Consider the following 21484-nt stretch of genomic DNA (forward strand, 5'->3'; position numbering starts at 1 on the left):
AAACAATAAGTTGGAAAGGGAATTCAGGGTAACAATTATCCAGGCAATGGCTATGTTGGAGAAAATCATTAATGACAACATGGAATCTCTAAGGGTAGAAGTGAATGTCATGCAGGAAGATGTTAAAAATGCCATCAATGAGACCCAATCTAAACTGAATACTCTAACAGCTAGGGTAACTGAGGAAGAAGATAGAATTAGTAATCTAGAGGAGTAACTGATGGATAAAAAGGATCAGGTGGAAGCCTGGAACAAACAACTTAGAAGCCATGGAAACAGATTTAGGGAAATAAATAATGCCATGAAATGTTCTAACATCAGAATTATTGGGATCCCTGAGGGGGAGGAGAAAGAAAGAATACAAAAAGATACAGTTGTACAAACTTTCGATGATAATTTTCCCAATCTGGGTAATGGAACCAGTGTTTATGTCCTAGAGGCAGAAAGGACACCCACTAAGATCAACAAATCTAGTAAAACATCGAGACACTTGATTGTGAGACTAATGAATCATAATTTTTGTCAAGAGCTCCTGAGGGTAGCTGGGGTGAAGAGATTCCTTATGTACAGAAGAAAGTCCATCAGAATAATGTCAGACCTGTCCACAGAAACCTGGCAAGCCAGAAAGGGCTAGTAAGACATATTCATTGCACTAAAGGAGAAGAACATGCAGCCAAGAATACTTTACCCAACAAGGCTGACATTCAAAATGGATGAAGAGATGAAGAGCTTTCATGACCAGCAAGGTTTAAAAGAGTATGTGATCACCAAGCTGGCCCTACAAGAAATATTAAGGGGGAGTAGGTTCTATAAAAAAAGAAAGAACCCAAGAGTGACATAGACCAGAAATTTACAGAGACTATCTATAGAAACAAGAACTTCAAAGGCAACATGAACTTCAATAATTACTCTCAATGTGAACAGTCCAAGCAATCCCATAAAATGGCACAGCATTGCCAGTTGGATAAAATGTCAGGACCTGTCCATATCCTGTCTACAAGAGATCTATTTGGAACCTAAAGATATATCCAGACTGAAAGTGAAGTAATGGAGAAGTATCTTTCATGCCAACAGGCCTCAAAATAAAGCTGGGGTAGGGGCACTTGGGTGGCACAGTGGGTCAAAGCCTTTGTTTTTGGCTCAGGTCATGATCCCAGGGTCCTGGGACCAAGCCCCACATCAGGCTCTCTGCTCTGCAGGGATTCTGCTTCCTCCTCTCTCTCTCTCTCTCTGCCTGCCTCTCTGCCTACTTGTGATCTCTGTCTGTTAAATAAATAAATAAAATCTTAAAAAAAAAGAAAGCTGGGGTAGTGATTCTCATATCAGATTAATTAGATTTTAAACTAAAGACTGTAGTCAGTGATAACGAAGGTCACTACATCATTCTTAAAGTGTCTATCCGCCAAGAACACCTAACAATTGTAAATATTTATGCCCTCAGTATGGGAGTAGCCAACTACATAAGACAACAATTAATCAAGATAGTCATATTGATATGAATACATTAATAGTAGGGGATCTTAACATGACACTTTCAGCAGTAGACAAATAATCTAAACAGAAAATCAGCAATAAAACAAGTGTTTTGAATGACACATTAGACTAGATGGATTTCATAGAAATATACAGAATATCCCACCCTAAAACCAAGAATACTCATTCTCCTCAAGTGCACATGGAACTTTCTCCAGAATAGACCACATACTGAGTCACAAATAAGTACTTAACCGATACCAAAAGATTAAGATTATTCCCTGCATATTCTCAGACCACAATACTTTGAAACTGGAACTTAACCACAAGAAAAAGTACAGAAGGAAATCGAACAATTGGAAGCTAAACACCACCCTGCTTAAGAATGTTTGGATCGGGGTGCCTGGGTGGCTCAGTGGGTTAAAGCCTCTGCCTTCGGCTCAGGTCATGATCCCAGGGTCGTGGGATCGAGCCCCGCATCAGGCTCTCTGCTCAGCGGGGAGCCTGCTTCCTCCTCTCCCTCTGCCTGCTTCTCTGCCTGCTTGTGATCTCTGTCCGTCAAATAAATAAATAAAATCTTTAAAAAAAAAAAAAGAATGTTTGGATCACCCAGGAAATCAAAGAATAACTTAAACAGTTCATGGAAGAGAATGAAGACACATTGGTCTAAAACCTATGGGATATGGCAAAGGTGGCCCTTAGGAGGAAATACATAGTCATCCAAGTCTCACTCAAAAAAATGAAAAATCCCCAACACACCAGCTCTCTTTACACCATGAAGAACTGGAAAATCAACAACAAATTAAGCAAATCCATGCACAAGAAGGGAAAAAAATCAAGATTAGAGCAGAGATCAATGAGTTACAAACTAGAGAAACAGTAGAACACATCAGTGAAACTAGAAGCTGTTTATTTGAAAGAACCAATAAGATCAATTAACCACTGGCCAAAATAGTCCAACAGAAAAGAGAACCCAATTTAATAAAATTATGAATGAAAAGGGAGAGATTACGACTAACACCAAATAAATAGAAACAATCATCAGAAATTATTATCAGCAGCTATATGCCAGTAAGTTAAGCAACCTAGATAAAATGGATACATTCCTGGAAACCTATAAATTTCCAAGACTGAAACAGAAAGAAATTGACAACCTTAATAGACCAATACCTAGAAATAAGATTGAAACAGTGATCAAAAACCTCCAAAAAAACAAGAGTCCAGGAACTGATGGATTCCCTGGAGAATTCTACCAAACATTCAAAGAAGAAATAATACCTATTCTCATGAAGTTGTTTCAAAAAGTACAAAGAGAAAGAAAACTTCCAGGCTCTTTTTATAAAGCCAGCATTACCCTGATCACCAAACCAGGCAAAGACCCCATCAAAAAGGGGAATTTTAGACCAGTATCCGTGATGAATATGGATGCCAAGATTCTCAACAAGATCCTAATTAATAGTATCCAACAGTACATTAAACGATTATCCACCATGACCAGATGGGATTTATCCATGGAATGCAAGGGTGGTTCAACATTCACACATCAATGTGATAGAAAAAAAAAAAATCAATAAGAGAAGAGAGAAGAACCACATAGTCTTCTCAATTGATGCAGAAAAAGCATTTGACAAGATACAGCATCCATTTCTGATTAAATCCCTTCAAAGTATAGGAATAAAGGGAACATTCCTGAACTTATTAAAATCTATCTATGAAAAACCCACATTGAATATCATCCTCAATGGGGAAAACGTAATAGCCTTCACTTTGAGGTCAGGAACAAGGAAGATGCCTACTATCACGACTATTGTTCAACATAGTATTGAAAAGACCTAGCAACAGCAATCAGACAACAAAAAGAAATAAAATGTATTCAAATTGGCAAAGAAGAATTCAAAGTCTCTCTTTTTGCAGATGACATGATATTTCATATGGAAAACCCAAAAAACTCCACCCGCAAGCTACCAGAACTCATAGAGCATTCAGTAATGTGGCAGGATACAAAATCAATGTACAGAAATAAGTTGCTTTCTTATACACCATTTCAAAGATATTTCAAAAAATTTATATAATATAGATGTATTAAAAATATAAAAATCTAAGCTCCTCACCTCACCTTTTCTCAAAAGTAACATTTATTAAAATCCTAGGCTTTAAGAAGCCCTGATAACTATGGTAACATGTTCCAAGTTTGGAGAACTTTACCCATTTACTCTCATTTTACCTATCCATTTATATTTTACCCATAGCTTCAAGTAATAGAAAACTCAACATACAGTGTGTTAAGATTAAAAAAAAAAAAAAAGGGAGAGGCTGGGGAAGAGAGAGATAGGAATATGTGGGTTGCCTAACTACTGAAAAATCCTAGGGTAGAAATTGCTTCATGAACAGCTGTATTTAGGGTTTAATGATGTCATCAGGACTCATTTTATCTCTATGTCATTACTCTTCCTCCAGCTTGGTTGGCTTCATATTCAAACTCTATAAAATCCGAAGATATTGACACTGTCTGCAATGTCTACATCATCTCATATTTCTGTCCAAGAAGAAAGAATAACAGCCTATTTCCCAGAAACATTAGCAAAATTTTGATTGTATATTATTGGCTATAGTAGGAAAAATATCTATCCTTAAAACAATCATTGAGAACAGATAAATGGCTTAGGCTAATTAGGGTGTAACCTTGAATGTTTGGGGATGATCTCAATCCTAGGTAGACCGTATGAATTGAATGTGAAAAAGAAGATATTCTTCAAAAAAAAAATACTAGGTTCATGTCTTAACAGAATAAAATTCTTGGGCAAAAAAGAGATGTCTACTTCACAGTAAGATTTTTCAAGAAGAAGTATTTCGAAGATCTAAACAAGATGATTTAAAAAACTAATCAGGCTCAAAATGGATGAAGGACCTCAATGTGCGAAAGGAATCCATCAAAATCCTTGAGAACACAGGCAGCAACCTCTTCGACCTCTGCCGCAGCAACATCTTCCTAGGAACAACGCAAAAGGCAAGGGAAGCAAGGGAAAAAATGAACTATTGGGATTTCATCAAGATCAAAAGCTTTTGCACAGCAAAGGAAACAGTTAACAAAATCAAAAGACAACTGACAGAATGGGAGAAGATATTTGCAAACGACATATCAGATAAAGGACTAGTGTCCAGAATCTATAAAGAACTTAGCAAACTCAACACCCAAAGAACAAATAATCCAATCAAGAAATGGGCAGAGGACATGAACAGACATTTCTGCAAAGAAGACATCCAGATGGCCAACAGACACATGAAAAAGTGCTCCATATCACTCGGTATCAGGGAAATACAAATCAAAACCACAATGAGATATCACCTCACACCAGTCAGAATGGCTAAAATCAACAAGTCAGGAAATGACAGATGCTGGCGAGGATGTGGAGAAAGGGGAACCCTCCTACACTGTTGGTGGGAATGCAAGCTGGTGCAGCCACTCTGGAAAACAGCATGGAGGTTCCTTAGAATGTTGAAAATAGAACTGCCCTATGACCCAGCAATTGCACTATTGGGTATTTACCCTAAAGATACAAATGTAGTGATCCAAAGGGGCACATGCACCCGAATGTTTATAGCAGCAATGTCCACAATAGCCAAACTATGGAAAGAACCTAGATGTCCATCAACAGATGAATGGATCAAGAAGATGTGGTATATATACACAATGGAATACTATGCAGCCATCAAAAGAAATGAAATCTTGCCATTTGCGACAACATGGATGGAACTAGAGCGTATCATGCTTAGCGAAATAAGTCAAGCAGAGAAAGACAACTATCATATGATCTCCCTGATATGAGGAAGTGGTGATGCAACATGGAGGCTTAAGTGGGTAGGAGAAGAATAAATGAAACAAGATGGGATTGGGAGGGAGACAAACCATAAGTGACTCTTAATCTCACAAAGCAAACTGAGGGTTGATGGGGGGAGGGGGTTTGGGAGAAGGGGGTGGGATTATGGACATTGGGGAGGGTATGTGCTTTGGTGAGTGCTGTGAAGTGTGTAAACCTGGTGATTCACAGACCTGTACCCCTGGGGATAAAAATATATGTTTATAAATTGAAAAAAAAAAATAAATGGATTGCCTTAATCCCAAAAAAAAAAAAAAAAAAAAAACTAATCAGGGATGTCTGGGTGGCTCAGTGGGCTAAAGACTCTGCCTTTGGCTCAGGTCATGATCCCAGGGTCCTGGGATCGAGCCCCGCATTGGGCTCGCTGCTCAGCAGGGAACTTGCTTCCCTTCCTCTCTCTCTGCCTGCCTCTCTGTCTACTTGTGATCTCTGTCTTTAAAAACAAACAAACAAACAAAAAACTAATCATCATAGAGAAATAAAACTTTCACTGGCACACCACATCAAATTGATCAATAGTTCAATTTTATTTGGCCAATATTATTTCATCAGCTATCACATGGAATCACATATAGTCTTCTTCAATTTTTCTGGCATAATATATGTTGAAACTGTGCCTAATATTCATTAATGAAAGAGTCTGGACTACTTATTTGCGAGTTACAAATATGTGATGAGTTTAAAGTCAGTAGCAGAAAAGAAAAAAAATAATATTTTACATGTATCTTCTTCCAAATATTAATCAAGCTTACAAAATTTAAAATAACAAAGATGTATATTTTATTTTTTATATACTATATTTGATGAAAGTGTTAAACAGAAATAGTTTTTTAAGTCAGGAGCATAGTAACTAAGTAAAGATGAAATTATAAGACACAACATTGAAACAATAAAAGAATGATTACTGAGTTTAAAATTTTGGACTCTATTAGATTGAATGCAAATTCTGGAACTTGTACTGACATGGAATTGATAAGTACTTGTTTAACTGCCAAATCTCATTCTTCCATGAAGCTATTGGCACTTTTTTTTGGTGGGGGCAGAATCAATTATTTTAAAAGGCTTTTGAAAATGAGGTTAAGTTCTTCAAAAGCTATGTTTCATTCCATAATGTGCTTATCTTTAAAAGGAATTCATCAGTTTATAACTTGTAAAACTTAACTGTGGTCAGTGCTTTTTTAATTACAGAAAGGAAACACCTGGTACATATGGATGACTCAAAATGCTGCAAATAGTGCTATGCAGGAAGACTACAAAAAGACAAAAGGATTAATAATAAGTCTAATTAACATTTTAAAATGGCAGGTAGTTAATAAAATAAGAAAATGTGTCAAAGATACTATCTTTTCAGGTAACATAGTTTTATCTTTATATTTTATGACTCAGGTTAAACTGGAGACAAACATTAGTAGATGTAATATGATAGATTATATACATCCATAAGGAACATTTTATGTATGGGCTTATAAAATTCATGAATTAAAAGTTTGTTTTTATTATAAAATATCATACAAATTCCACAAGCAACCCCTACTGTAGTCATCTTCTTTTCTGGAAAGTTGATATAATAAGATCCCAAACCCAGTGAAAATTTGGTCCTTTCCGGAAAGGATTAAAGAAATAGAAATGCTGACTTAGCACTCAGTTGTGATACCAACCATGATGCCGACCATGATACCATGTGATACCAACATGGTAGGGTTTTTTGACTATGGATAAGGATAAAGATTCACTCTCATGCTTTTTCCCAATGGGTAATTCTAGTTGAGTAAGCTGTATAGCCACTGTCTTGAAAATGACATCAAGAAATTCCTAAATAGTTTTCAATCCAAGGATAAAGGTATACTTAAGCTGAGGGTTTGGCTAATGCACCAAAAGGATGTTTAACTCAGAAAGCTCTTGAATAAAGAATAACTATCAGGGCAAAGAGATCGAAATTTAAAGAGCTCTAAATCTGTCATAGTGATAATGGAAGCACTTAGTAACAAATCTGGTTCCTGATCATTTTCCAAATTGTCATGTCTCTATTTATCCATAGGTCAGAATTCTGGAAAGCTTAATCTGCTGGGAACCAAAACACAAATACACAAATTAGAAAGAAAAGTATCTTCTAATCAGAAAATTTGTATTATAAAGATCATGAATTTTCTCTGTGGGAGAAACAAAACTATCAGCAAAATACATAGAGAAATAGATGATGATAATGCAGATATAGATAGATATAGATAGATAGATGACAGTTAGATAGATGACAGATAGATAGATAATAGATATGGTAAATAGATAAAATTAGTAAAATAAAGCCATGAATTATACTAACAAGATATCCTGTCAATTTTAAGAAATGATTTCCCAACCTCCATTCGGGTCCTGTGAAGTTAGAGAGGATTTTTAAGGCAAACCTTCAGCTATTTTTGCTATTCTTGCCCCTGACTTACTCTGGATATTCATATTTGCCCCCTTTTTATCAGTTCTACCCAGTGTTAATTCCTGCTGACTTTTGTTTGATCTCTCATTCCTTCCTCTTTACTTATCATGTCCTATGTATCTTCATGACTTATGTCCTTATATCAGCCAAAAATTTAGCCTTTCTTACTTATAGGCTTCCCTCCTCTTATCTGCTCGTTTCTCCTTTTTAAATGGATTTTCTCTATTATTTATTTGACTATAGCTGATATATAATATTATAGTAGCTTCAGGTGTGCAACAAAATGACTCAATATCTCTATACATTATGCTATGTTCACAAGTATAGTTATCATCTGTCACCATACAATGCTATTACAATATTATTGTCTATATTCCCTATGCTGTACCTTTTATTTCCATAGTTTATTCATTCTATAACTGGAAGTCTGTATCTCCTACTCCCCTTCACCTATTTTTTCCCATCCCCTACCTCCCTTCATTCTGAAAATTAATCAGTCTCTATTTATAGGTCTAATTCTGCTTTTTGTTTCTTTGTTTTGTTTTTTAGATTCAACATATGGGTGAAATCTTATGGTATTTGTCTTTCTCACCTTATTTCTCCTGACTTACTTCACCTATCATAATATCTTCTAGATACATCCATGTTGTCACAAATGGCAAGGTCACATCCTGTTTTATGGATATCTATCTACATAGATAGATAGATATCCATAAATCTACATATGATAGATATGTAGATATCTACATTGATAGATACATAGATAGATAGATAGATGATAGATCCCTCTTTTGTACCAATAGATAGATAAATAGATAGATAGATAGATAGATAGATAGATAGATAGATAATTGATAGATATATGGATACCTCTTTTGTACCCAGTTTTCTATCAGTGGACATTTAGGTTCCTTCTATATCTTGGATGTTGTAAATACCCTGCCATAAACATAGGGGTGCATATATCTTTTCAAATTAGTGTTTTTGTTTTCTTTGAGTAAATACCCAAAGAAATCCAGAATTATTAGATCATATGGTACTTTTTTTTTTTTTTTGAGGAAACTCCATACTGTTTTCCACACTGGCTGTACCAATTTGCATTCCCACCAAAAGAACATGAAGGCTTGTTTTTCTTCACAGACTTACCAAAATATTATATTTCCTGTGTTTTTTTTATTTTAGCCATTCTATCAGCTGTAAGGTGGCATCTCATTGTGGTTTCAATTTGCATTTCCCTGATGATTATTAATTTTGAGGACATGTCATGTGTCTGATGGTTATGTGCATGTCTTCTTTGGAAAAATGTCTATTCATGTCTTGCTTTTTACATATATTCTGCCCATTTTTTTAATCACACTGTGTTTGATATTGAGTTGTATAAGTTCTTTGTACATTTTAGATATTAACCCCTTATTAGATACATTATTTGAAAATATTTTCTCCAATTCAGTAGTTGCCTTTTTGTTTTGGTGATGGTTTTCTTTGCTGTGCAAAATGTTTTTATTTTAAGATAATCCCAATAGTTGATTTTTGCTTTTGTTTTCCTTACCTGAGGAAACATATCTAGAAAAATTTGTTACAATTGGTGTCAAAGAAATTACTGCCTGCCTTCTAAGATTCTTATGGCTTTAATCTCACATTTAGATCTTTAATCCAATCTGAGTTCATGTTTGCATGTGCTATAAAAAAATGGTCCAGTTTCATTCTTTTGCATGTAGCTGCACAGTTTTCCCAGCACAATTTATTGAAAATGTGAATTTTCTATTGTATATCCTTGCTTCCTTTCTCAATGATTAATTAAACATATAAGAATGGGTTTATTTCTGGGCTCTCTATCCTGTTCTATTGATATGTGTCTATTTTTTTGCCAGTACCATAATGTTTTCATTACCTAACAGTTTTTTTACTTCTTTCTCAAGATTGCTTTGGCTATTCAGGATCTATTGTGGTTCTATACAAGTTTTTTTGTTATGGTTCTGTGAAAAGTGTTGGTGATATGATAAGGACTTTATTCAATATATAAATTGCATTGTGTAGAATATACATTTTAATGATATTGGTTCTTCCAATCCATGAAAATGGAATATTTTCTCATTTTTTTGTGTCACCTTCAATTTCATCAATATATTGTAGTTTTCAGATCACAGGTCTTTTGCCTCCTTGGTTAGGTTTATTTTTAGGTTCTGTATCCTTTTTGGTGCAACAGTAAGTGGAATTATTTTCTTAATTTCTCCTTCTGCTAATTTGTTATTCATATATAGTAATGCTACTAATTTCTGCATATTAACTTTGTATCCTGCAAGTTTACTGAATTCATTTTTACTTCTAGTAGTTTTTCAGTAGACTATTTAGGGTTTTCTACTTACAGGAATATGTCATCTGCAAAGAATGACACTTTAACTTCTTCCTTACCAATAATAGATGCATGTTATTTCTTTTATTCATCTGATTGCTGTGGTTAGGACCTCTAGTACTATGTTGAATGGAAGTGGTGAACGTGGACATTTTTCTATTGTTCTTGATCTTAATCAAGGAAAAGTTCTCAGTTCTTCACCACTGAGTGTAATGTTAGCTGTGGATTTTTTCATAAATGGACTTTATTATGTTGAAGTATGTTCACTCTTAACCTATTTTTTTGAGAAATTCCAACATGAATGGGTGTTATACTTTTTCAAATGCTATGAAAAGATTCCAAATGTCCATCAACTGATGAATTGATAAAGAAGGTGTGGTATATATAGACAATACAATATTACTTAGCAATCAAAAAGATTGAAATCTTGTCATTTGCAATGTTGATGATGCTAGAGCATTATACTAAATGAAAGAAGTCAATCAGGGCAAGACAAATGCCATATGACTTCACTTATACGTGGAATTTAAGAAACAAAACAAAGGAACAGGGAGAGGGGAGAAGAGAGGCAAACCAAGAAATAGACTCTTAACTATAGAGAACAAAGTGATATTCTGAAAATTTTAAATTCAATATCACTACTAGAAATTAATATTCTCAGATTTTATTTTTTTTAAATATTTTTATTTATTTATCTGACAGAGAGAGAGAGAGAACAAGCAGAGGCAGTAGAGGGAGAGGGAGAAGCAAGCTCTCCACTGAACAGAGAGCCCAGTATAGGATTTGATCCCAGGATCCTGGGATCAATAACTGAGCTGCAGGCAGACACTTAACAAACTGAACCACCCAGGCACCCCATTATTCTCAGATTTTCTATTTCTATCTGACTCAAGTTTGGATGATTGTGGATTTCTAGAAATTTATCCATTTCTTCTAGATTGACTAGTGTATTGACACATATATATGTATATTTTTTCTTATAATACTTTATATTTCTTTGGTGTCAGCTGATACTTTTCTTTCTGATTTTATTCATTTAGATTCTTTTTTTATGAGTCTTATTAAGGTTTTATCAATTTTGTTCATCTTCTCCAAAAAACAGATTTTGATTTTATTGATATCTCTCTCTCTGTCTTTTTCTTTTTTTTTTTTTTGTTTCTCTCATTTATTTCTGATTTTTATTATTTCCTTCCTTCTATTTCACTTAGGTTTTGTTTGTTCTTCTTTATCTTATTCCTTTATATATAGGGATTGATTATTTATATGAGTTTTTGTTTGTTTCTTGAGGTAGCTCTGTACTGTTATGCATTTCCCTTTTAGAACTGCTTTTGCACTACTGGGTATTTATCCCAAAGATACAGATGTAGTGAAAGGAAGGGCCATATGTACCCCAATGTTCATACCAGCAATGGCCACAATAGCCAAACTGTGGAAAAAGCCAAGATGTCTTTCAACAGATGAATGGATAAAGAAGATATAGTCCATACATACAATGGAATATTATGCCTTCATTGAAAAGGATGAATACCTAACTTTTATATGAACATGGATGGAACTGGAGATTATGCCAAGTGAAATAAAACAAGCAGAGAGAGTCAATTATCAAATGGTTTCACTTACTTGTGGAGCATAAGGAATAACATGGAGGACATTAGGAGAAGAAAAGGAAAAGTGAATTGGAGTAAATTGGAGGGGGGAGATTAAGCATGAGAGACTGTGGACTCTGAGAAACAAACTGAGGATTTCGGAGGGGAACGGGTAAGGGGTTAAGTGAGCCTGGTGGTGGGTATTAATGAGGGCACATATTGCGTGGAGCATTGGGTGTGGTGCATAATCAATGAATCTTGGAACACTGAAAAAATAAAATAAAATAAAATAATAAAAAAGATCTGGGGGCACCTCGGTGGCTCAGTGGGTTAAAGCCTCTGCCTTTGGCTCAGGTCATGGTCTTGGCGTTCTGGGATCGAGCCCCGCATTGGGCTCTCTGCTCAGCGGGGAACCTGCTTCCTCCTCTCTCTCTGCCTGCCTCTCTGATTACTTGTGATCTCTGTCCGTCAAATAAATAAATAAAATATTAAAAAAAAAAAAAAAAAGAAGAACTGCTTTTGCTGCATCCCAAACATTTTGGACTGTTGTGTTTCCATTTTTATTTGTCTCAGTGCAATTTTTTTAATGTCTTCTTAGATTTCTTTGTTGACCTATTGGTTGTTTTAAATCATGGTGTTTAACTTTCATGTGCTTGTGTTTTCCCATTTTTTTCCCCTTGATTTCTAGTCTCACACCACTGTGATCAGAAAAAAAATGTATGGTATGATTTCAATCTTCTTAAATTTATTGATAGTTGCTCTGTGACATAACACTTGATCTCTTTTGAAGAACATTCCATGTGCAGTTAAGAAGAATGTGTAGTCTCTACTTTTGGCTGGAATATTCTGTATATATATGTTTTGCCCATCTGGCCTAATGTAGCATTCAAAGATCCTGTTTCCTTATTGATTTTCTGCCTAGATGATCTATCCATTGATGTAATTGAGGTGTTAACATCCACTATTATTATTTTATTACCATTAATTTCTCTCTTTAAGTCTATTAATATTTGCTTTATGTGTTCAGGTGCTTCAATGCTGGGTGAAAAGATATTTATTGTTATATTGACCTTTGGATTGATTCACTCCTTATGAAGTAATGCCTTTCTTTGTCTCTTGTTATTGTATTGTTTAAATTCTATTTTGTCTGATGTAAGTATTGCTGCCACAGCTTTCTCTCTCTTTCTTTTGCATGGTAATTATTTTTCCATCCCTTAACTTTCAGTCCATATGTGCCATTAAGATTGAGATAAGCCCTTTGTAGGCAGCATAAAGATAGGTATTATTTTTCATCCATTCCTCCATCCTATGTCTTTGGATTGGAGCATTTAAGCCATTTACATTTAAAGTAATTATTGAGAGGAAATCCATCTGAGGAATGAGAGAACAAAATGGACAACAGAGGGAGAAAACTGGTCACACTGTGGAAAGTAGGAGGTGGGGAGATGTGATCTAGGGGAGGAAAGAATCATCAACTGCAGAGAAGAGAGACTCTGAATCAGGGAGAGAGGAGAGAGAGGGAGACAGAAAGACAGAGATAGAGAACACAGGGTATTGCACAAGAAAAACACTTCCCCAAAACAATTGATGAGGAAATTGAGAGGCACTGATAATTGCAAATTTTTACAAGTAACAGAGCTCAAAGTCTGAAATTTTAGAAGTCTATGTTATCACCAGGGTGGAGCCTGGTGAGCATAGCAGTGTTTCTGTGAAGGAGAGCAGAGGCCCAAGATTTAACAGCATGGTTCAGGAATCCTCTGGATTGCATTGGGAGAAACTGTTCCCCATTTGGAGTGCATTTGAGAGAGATGGCACTGCCTGTCAGGGGACAAAAGAGACATTCGACACCATTGAGCTTCCCTGTTAATTGGCCTATGAGCAGAGACACCAGTTGAGGGCAGCCCACCTGGATGGTAGCTCTTTACTGCACTTTTCCATAAACTCCAACCCTTGCATATTCATAAAACTTCCATTATGGGACAAAGTGGCATGGCATGAGCCAGTGTGTTGAGACCCACCCCCAGAGGATCAGTAAGTGTCTGTGACTACTTAGTTCCTAAAACCTGGATTTTTGAAACATCACGAGCATGACTGAGATAAAATGCAAAACCACTGCCACTTGGTAGGTAGATAGCTCAAAGAATGGTGAATGCAGAGATTTAAGGAATGCCTGGGACCCATGAACAAGACTGCTCTTCCATAAGAGCTACATGAACAGCAGTGGGAGGAAACTCCCTCCTCCAGGAATGAGAAAGTCAGCTGATGCCATTTGTATCCCTGTCCATGACCATGGAGAGACTGAAGTGAGCATTACAGCATCCACAGAGTAGGCTTGAACTACTTTCACCAAACGCTGAATACCCCTTTGCTCTGAAGATGCTTTTCTACAAGAATAGGTGTGCCTCAGAGTCAGAAAAACAGTGGTACCTCCCTCAGAACACAAGCACAAGCCCCCTGAAACCACCAAGTCTACTGACCATAGGATGCTGCAAATATTCAGCTCTAGGGGAAATATAATCTAGCCTCTTGTAAAAGGTAAGCCAAAACATATTTGGTTAAAACTCACCAAACAGTGGACTCCCTACTGCAGGCAAGGAGAAACTTTGCAGACGACTGACCTGAGGGAAAGAACAGCCAAGACATAATAGCAGACTGCACACAACAAACACCAGAAACACTTCCTAAAGTGTCAGGCTCTGCATAGTGTATTACTTCTTATTAATATAACTCTTATCCTCAGTAGTAGGAAATATAATAGGCTTTCCTAACACACACAAGACAGAGACCTAGACAAAATGCCAAAATGGGGGAATTTACACCAAAGAAAGAACAAGAAAATGTCACAGACAGGGAAATAATAATATATATATATATATATATATATATATATATATATATATATATATTATGACTGAACAGAATAAAAAAAAAAACTTAAAGAGACTAGTTGTGCTTGAGAAAAGCAAAGAAGAAACTAGGGAGTCCTTACCATAGACATAAAAGACATAGCAACTTTTCAGGCTGAAATTTTTTAAAAAATAAAAAAAAAAATTAAGAACCAACATACAAAATCAACTGAATGTAATGACTGCAAAGGTAGAAAGAGAAGAATGAATAACTGATATGAGATAAACTTATGGAAAATAATGAAACTGAAAAAAAGAGGGAAAGAAACAAAATTGGATAAAAAGGGTAGACTTAAAAGATCTCAGCAAATCCAAAAAACACAATAACATTCATAACATTCATATTATAAGGGTCCCAGGAAAAGAGACACAGAAAACTCACCTGAAAATCAACAAAAGAAGGCCAAAACCAAGATACATTGTAGTAAAATTCTCAAAATATAGAGATAGAGACAGAATTCTAAAAGCAGCAAGGGTAAAGAAATCCCTAACCCACAAGGGAAGATAAAAAATAATAAGACACCAAAAAAATAAGTTTAACAGGAGAACTCGTCACATAAACCTGGCAGGCCAGAGAAAGTGGCATGGTATATTCAAAAGTTCTAATGGGTAAAATATGCAGCCAAAAATACTTTATTAACCAAGGCTGTCATTCAGAATCGAAGGAGTGATAAAATGTTTCTTAAATAAACAAAAATTAAAAGAGTTTGTGACCACTAAACCATCCATGAAAGAAATACAAAAGAGGACTATGTAACACAGACTAGAAAGGAACAAAGAAAATCCCCAGAATAATAATAATAATATAATAATAATAATAATAATATTACTCAATAATATTATATTATTACTATAGTATTACTCAATAATGCCAATAATCACCAATAAGTAAATGGACTAAATGTTCCAATCAAAAGATATAGGGTATCAGAGTGGATAAAAACAAAGCAAAACAAAACCTACACACAACAAAAGCCATCTACATGCTGTCTACAAGAACCTCATTTTAGGCCTAAAGCACCTCCAGGTTAAATATGAGAAGATGGAGAACCATCTATAGTGCTAATGAACATCGAAAGAAAACTGGAGTACCTATACTTATATCAAACTAGATTTTAAACCAAAGAGTAGAGCAAGAGATGAAGAAAGGCATTGTATCATAATAAAGTGGACTATCCAACATGATCTATTGATTACAAATATTTATGCCCCCAACTCAGGAGCACCCAAATATATAAATCAACTAATATAAAACATAATGAAACTCGTTGATCAAAGTACAGTAATTGTAGTGGACTTTAACACCCCACATACAACAATGGACAGATGATCTAAGAAGCAAACCAACAAGTAAACAGTGCCTTTGAATGACATACTGGACCAGATAGACCTAACAGATATATCCAGAACATTTCATCCTAAAGCAGCAGAATGCACATTCTTTTCTTTCTTTTTTTTTTTTTTAATTTTTAATGAACATATAATATATTTTTATCCCCAGGGGTACGGGTCTGTGAATCACCAGGTTTACGCACTTCACAGCACTCACCATAGCACATGCCCTCCCCAGTTTCCATAACCTCACCCCCCTATCCGAACCCCCCTCCCCCCAGAAACCTTCAGTTTGTTTGTGAGATTAAAAGTCACTTATGGTTTGTCTCCCTCCCAATCCCATCTTGTTTCATTTATTCTTCTCCTACCCCTTAACCCCCCCATGTTGCATCTCCACTTCCTCATATCAGGGAGATCATATGATAGTTGTCTTTCTCCAATTGACTTATTTCACTAAGCATGATATGCTCTAGTTCCATCCACGTCGTCACAAATGGCAAAATTTCATTTCTTTTGATGGCCGCATAGTATTCCATTGTATAGATATACAACTCTTCTTTATCCATTCATCTGTTGATAGACATCTAGGTTCTTTCCATAGTTTGGCTATTGTAGACATTGCTGCTATAAACATATAAAGTATGATATCATCTGAGAAGAGAGAGTTTGGCTTCTTCTTTGCCATATTAAATAGCTTTTATTTCTTTTTGTTGTGGTATTGCTGTTGCTAGGTCTTCTAGTACTATGTTGAACAGTAGTGGTAAGAGTGGGCATCCTTGTCATGTTCCTGTGGGTTTTTTTTTTATAGATGGATCATATGAACTTGAGGAATGTCCCCTCTATCCTTATACTCTATAAAGTTTTAATCAGGAAAGGATGCTGTCAAGTGCTTTTTCTGCATCAATTGAAAGGACCATGTGGTTCTTGTCTCTCCTCTTATTTATGAGTTCAATCACACTGATTGATTTGCGAATGTTGAACCACCTTTGCATCCCATGGATAAATACCACCTTGTCATGGTGGATAATCTTTTTAATGTACTGTTGGATCCTATTAGCTAGGATCTTGTTGAGAATCTTGGCACCCATATTCATCATGGATGTTGGTCTGAAATTCTCCTTTTTGATGGGGTCTTTGCCTGGCTTGGGGATCAGGGTAATGCTGACATCATAGAAAGTGTCTGGAGGTTTTCCTTCTGTTTCTATTTTTTGAAACAACTTTAGGAGAATAGTCACATTTCTTCATTGAATGTTTGGTAGGATTTCCCAGAGAATCCATCAGTTCCTGGACTCTTATTTTTTGGGAGGTTTTTTTTTTTTTTTTTATCTCTCCTTCAATCTAGTTACTGGTTTTTGGTCTATTCAGGTTGTCAATTTCTTCCTGTTTTAGTCTTGGTAGTTTATAGGTTTCCAGGGAGCCCTCCAATTCTTCCAGGTTGCTTAATTTATTGTCATATAGCTATTGAAAATAATTTCTTTCTTTTTTAAAAAAATTATTTATTTTTTTAAAATTTATTTTTAGTGTTCCAGAATTCATTGTTTATACACCACACCCAGTACTCCATGCAATATCTGTCCTCCATAATACCCACCACCAGGCTCACCCAACCTCCTCCACGCCCCCCCCTCCAAAACCCTCAGTTAGTTCCTCAGATTCCATAGTCTCTCATGGTTCTTCTCCCCCTCCAATTTCGTCCAACTCCCTTCTCCTCTCCATCTCTCCATGTTCTCTGTGCTATTCCTTATGCTTCACAAATAAGTGAAAATGTATGATAATTGACTCACTCTGTTTGACTTATTTCACTCAGCATAATCTCTTCCAGTCCATCCATGAGCCACCCAGGCACTCCAGTGGTCACATATTTTTTCAGTCTCTGCCAGTCCTGGAAGCTCCCTACCTCTCCATCCATTCTGAGTGACAGCCTTGCCAGATAAGGAATTCTTGGTTGTGTATTTTTCTCATTTAGTACCCTGAATATGTCTTGCCAGCCCTTTCTGGCTTGCTGGTCTCTGTACACAAGTCTGTCATTATTCTGATGTTCCTCTGCATGTAAGGAATCTCCTCTTTCTAACTGCCCTTAAAATGGTTTCCTTGGTTCTAAGATTTGTGAGCTTTAATATTATATGTTGGAGCATCTTGGGAGGGGTCCTCTCTGCCTCTAGGACACAAAACTTGTTTCATTTTCCAGGGAAGTTCTTGGCTACCATTTGCTCAAATATATCTTCTAGCCCTCTATTTCTCTCTATCCCATCAGGGTTCCCAATAATTCTGGCCTTGGGATGTCTCATGACATCATTTATTTCTCTAATTCTGCTTTCACGGATTTTAAGCTGTTTGTTCCAGGCCTCCTCCTACTCCTTCTTTTCTATCAGTTTGTCTTCAAGTTCACTAATTTGTTCTTCTGCCTCATTTACCCTAAGTATTAGAGCATCTAGAATAGATTGGATCTCATTGATTGCATTTTTATGCTGTACCAGATCTGCTCTCATTTCTTCCATGAAGGAATCTATGTTGCCATTAATAATTTTCTCCAGCCTATTGTCTTCATAACTGCTACCCTGAAGTCTATTTCTGACATGGTGCTTAGATCCATATCCATTAGATCTGTGGGAGAGGCCACTGTCTCTCGGTCTTTTCTCTGTTGGGAGTTCCTCCTCCCAGTCATTCTGTTAAGTTGTATTTGAGAGTATGTGCAGCCAAAAATATCAACCATAATCCAGGCAAGTTTCACCTTGGGAAGGCTTGGCACAACTGGAAGTCAACAAAAAGAAAACAAAACACCAAACAAAACAAACAAAGCAAAAATGGGACCTAAGAGTAAGATTTATTAAGTACAAAAAAAAAAAAAAAAAGACTGACAAAAGAAAAATAAAAGGAACCCAAATAAAAGGGGGGGGGTAACAGGAAGATGGCTATAATCCCTTGGGAAGAGTATTTCATTTCTTCTTGGGTGTATTTTTTTTTCTGTTTGTTAGAAACATCTACTTCCCAGAGATACAGGGAAATTAAAACTGGTATATATATATATATATATATATATATATATATATATATATATGTAGGTAGTAGTGAATGGGGGGAAGGGAAAGAACTACATTGAAGCTTCTATCTAGCTATCTAAAAGAAAAAGAAAGAAAAGTACATGTATAAAAAATTTCAGTTTAAAAGTTTACTACAGGGGTTGACTGGGTGGCTCAGTGGGTTAAGCTTCTGCCTTCAGCTCAGGTCATGATCTTAGGGTCCTGGGATTGAGCCCCACACGGGGCTCTCTGCTCAGCAGGGGGCCTGCTTCCCCTTCCCCCTCTGCCTACTTGTGATCTCTCTCACACTCTCAAATAAATAAAATCTTTAAGAAAAAGTTACTATGGAATATATTGTATTAAACATCTAGTTGAAATGATAAGTAAGTTTTAAAAAATGAGAATGAATTTTTTAAAAAAATTAAAATTTTTAAAAAAGAGAGAGAAAAGTTTATCTAAGAAATATACAGACCATGAGGTAATGTCAGGAGCTTAATATATTGTTTTCCCCTGGTGTTGGGGTTTTACAGTTTTACGGGGACCATGCAGCTGTTGTCCTCTTGTTCTTTCAGCTTGTCTTCTGGGTAGGGTCCTGCTGTGCTGTTTTTCAGTCAATCCTGCTTGGGCTGAGTTGTCCTGCCCCCATCAAGGGGTTGGACTCTGTGGAATCTGTGTTTTTGGCTTTTGTTTTCTGGAGGCTTTTGTTCTCTGGTGGCTTTTCATGCCTTTTTGAGGGTCAGAGCAAAGTAAATTGTCTGTACCCTGACCTCCACCTCATAGAGAAGTTACAGTCTATTCCATTCTGAGCACTCCAGAACACATATTCTCCCTTATTTGTAAGTGCCTCTGAAAACTGTAGACTCCCACAAGCTGTGCACAACCCCAGCAATCATCTCAGTGGTTGCACCAGATCCTTGCTTGTCTCTATATCCCTGTGCCACCAAAACCATAAGAGATCCTTGTTTGGGTGAGCTTGGGCCCTGGTGGCAGCCATTTCTTGGACTGTGGGCTCCAGTCAAAGCCATGTCTTCTTGGGTGCAGGCAGTGGCAGTGACAGTGGTGGTGGCACTGGCAGCAGTGACAGTTGACTCAAGTCCACACAGGGTCCTCTTAGGCTAGGTTGGGCAGCAGCTGCAGCTGGTCCCAGAACCGTGGGCATAGGTCAGCACCTGTAGCACCTGCCCAGTCTCAGTGTTTTCCCCTTAAGCCCCTTTGTTATGTTTGAATGCTTTTATCAGTCCCTTCCCATCTTGCAGCCATGGGTGTCCAAGCTATTGCTGGTCTCCAAGAACAGGGCACTTTTGTACTAGGGTATTACTTTCCAGTGGCTAGCTTCTGGTGGTTCCCTCCCCCATCTCTTTTTCCTCCAATACCTGTTTAATCCCAACTCCATTCTTTGTACCTCTTGACTGATCATCCTCTACCCCTGTAGAGATCCAGATGTGTATAATCTTACTTCTCAGGCTGATTTCATGGGTGTTCAGAGTGGCTTAGTAGATTTCTAGCTGAATTCAGGGACCTGTTGAAAAGGAGTCCCCCAGTGCTCCACCATCTTGGGTTCTCTCTACAACATCCTTTATTGATAAAAATCCTCAACAAAGTGGGGATAGAAGGAATATATCTCAACACCTTAAAAACCGTGTACAAAAAAAATGAAAACTTTTCCTCTAGGGTAAGGAACAAACTAAGATGTCCACTTTTACCCTTGTTATTTAACATAGTACTAAAAGTCCTAGGCTCAGCAATCAGACAAGAAATAAAAATAAAAGGCATCCAAATCAGCAAAGAAGTCAACCTTTCACTATCTGAAGATAACATGATACTCTATGTAGAAAACATGAATGACTCCACAAACAATTACTGGAACTTTTACATGAATTAAGTAAAGTCACAGGATATAAAATTAATATATAGAGATCTGTTGCATTTTTCTATACCAAAAATTAAGCAATAGAAAGAGAAATCAAGGAACCAATCCCATTTACAATTGCACCAAAAAGGACACAATACCTAGAAATGAACCTAACTGAAAAAAGGAAAAGATTTGTATTCTGAAAACTATAGAACACTTATAAAACAAATTGATGATAGCACATAAAAGTGAAAAAAAATCCATTCCCATTGATTGGAAGAATAAATACGGCTTAAATGTCTGTATTGGCCAAAGCAATATGCACATTTAATGCAATCCCTATCAAAGTATCACCAGCAGAGGGGGAGACAAGATGGTGGGGAAGTAGGAGGAGGCGCCATTTTGACCTGTACCCTTAAGAGAGCTGATTACCTACCAAAGAACTCTGATCACCCATGAAATCAGCCTGAGATTAGAATTATACACGTCTGGATCTCTATGGGAGCAGAAGACACCAGTGGTCAGGTAAAGCAGAGTGGGAATGTCGGACTGATATTGGAAGATAAACAAAAGAGGGAGGGAGTCACACAGAGGTGACCCCCTGGAAAGTAATACCCCAATATGAGAGTGCCCTGCAATTGGGGACCAGCATTAAC

At 36.5% G+C, this 21484-nt stretch overlaps 1 pseudogene across 1 annotated transcript in view; it reads right to left on the reverse strand.

The window, feature by feature from the left end:
* Nucleotides 1–20001, reverse strand: part of LOC309855888 (Y-box-binding protein 1 pseudogene) — a 117268-nt pseudogene extending 97267 nt beyond the window's left edge. The window contains exons 1-2 of the transcript in view: nucleotides 19858–20001; nucleotides 18431–18622 (exon numbers count right to left, since the gene is read on the reverse strand). The product of the transcript in view is annotated as a Y-box-binding protein 1 pseudogene (transcript). The remainder of the gene's footprint in view (nucleotides 1–18430; nucleotides 18623–19857) is intronic.
* Between the last annotated feature and the right edge of the window lie 1483 nt (nucleotides 20002–21484).

Source organism: Mustela nivalis, assembly GCF_964662115.1.
Source record: "Mustela nivalis genome assembly, chromosome: X".
Lineage (NCBI taxonomy): Eukaryota > Metazoa > Chordata > Mammalia > Carnivora > Mustelidae > Mustela > Mustela nivalis.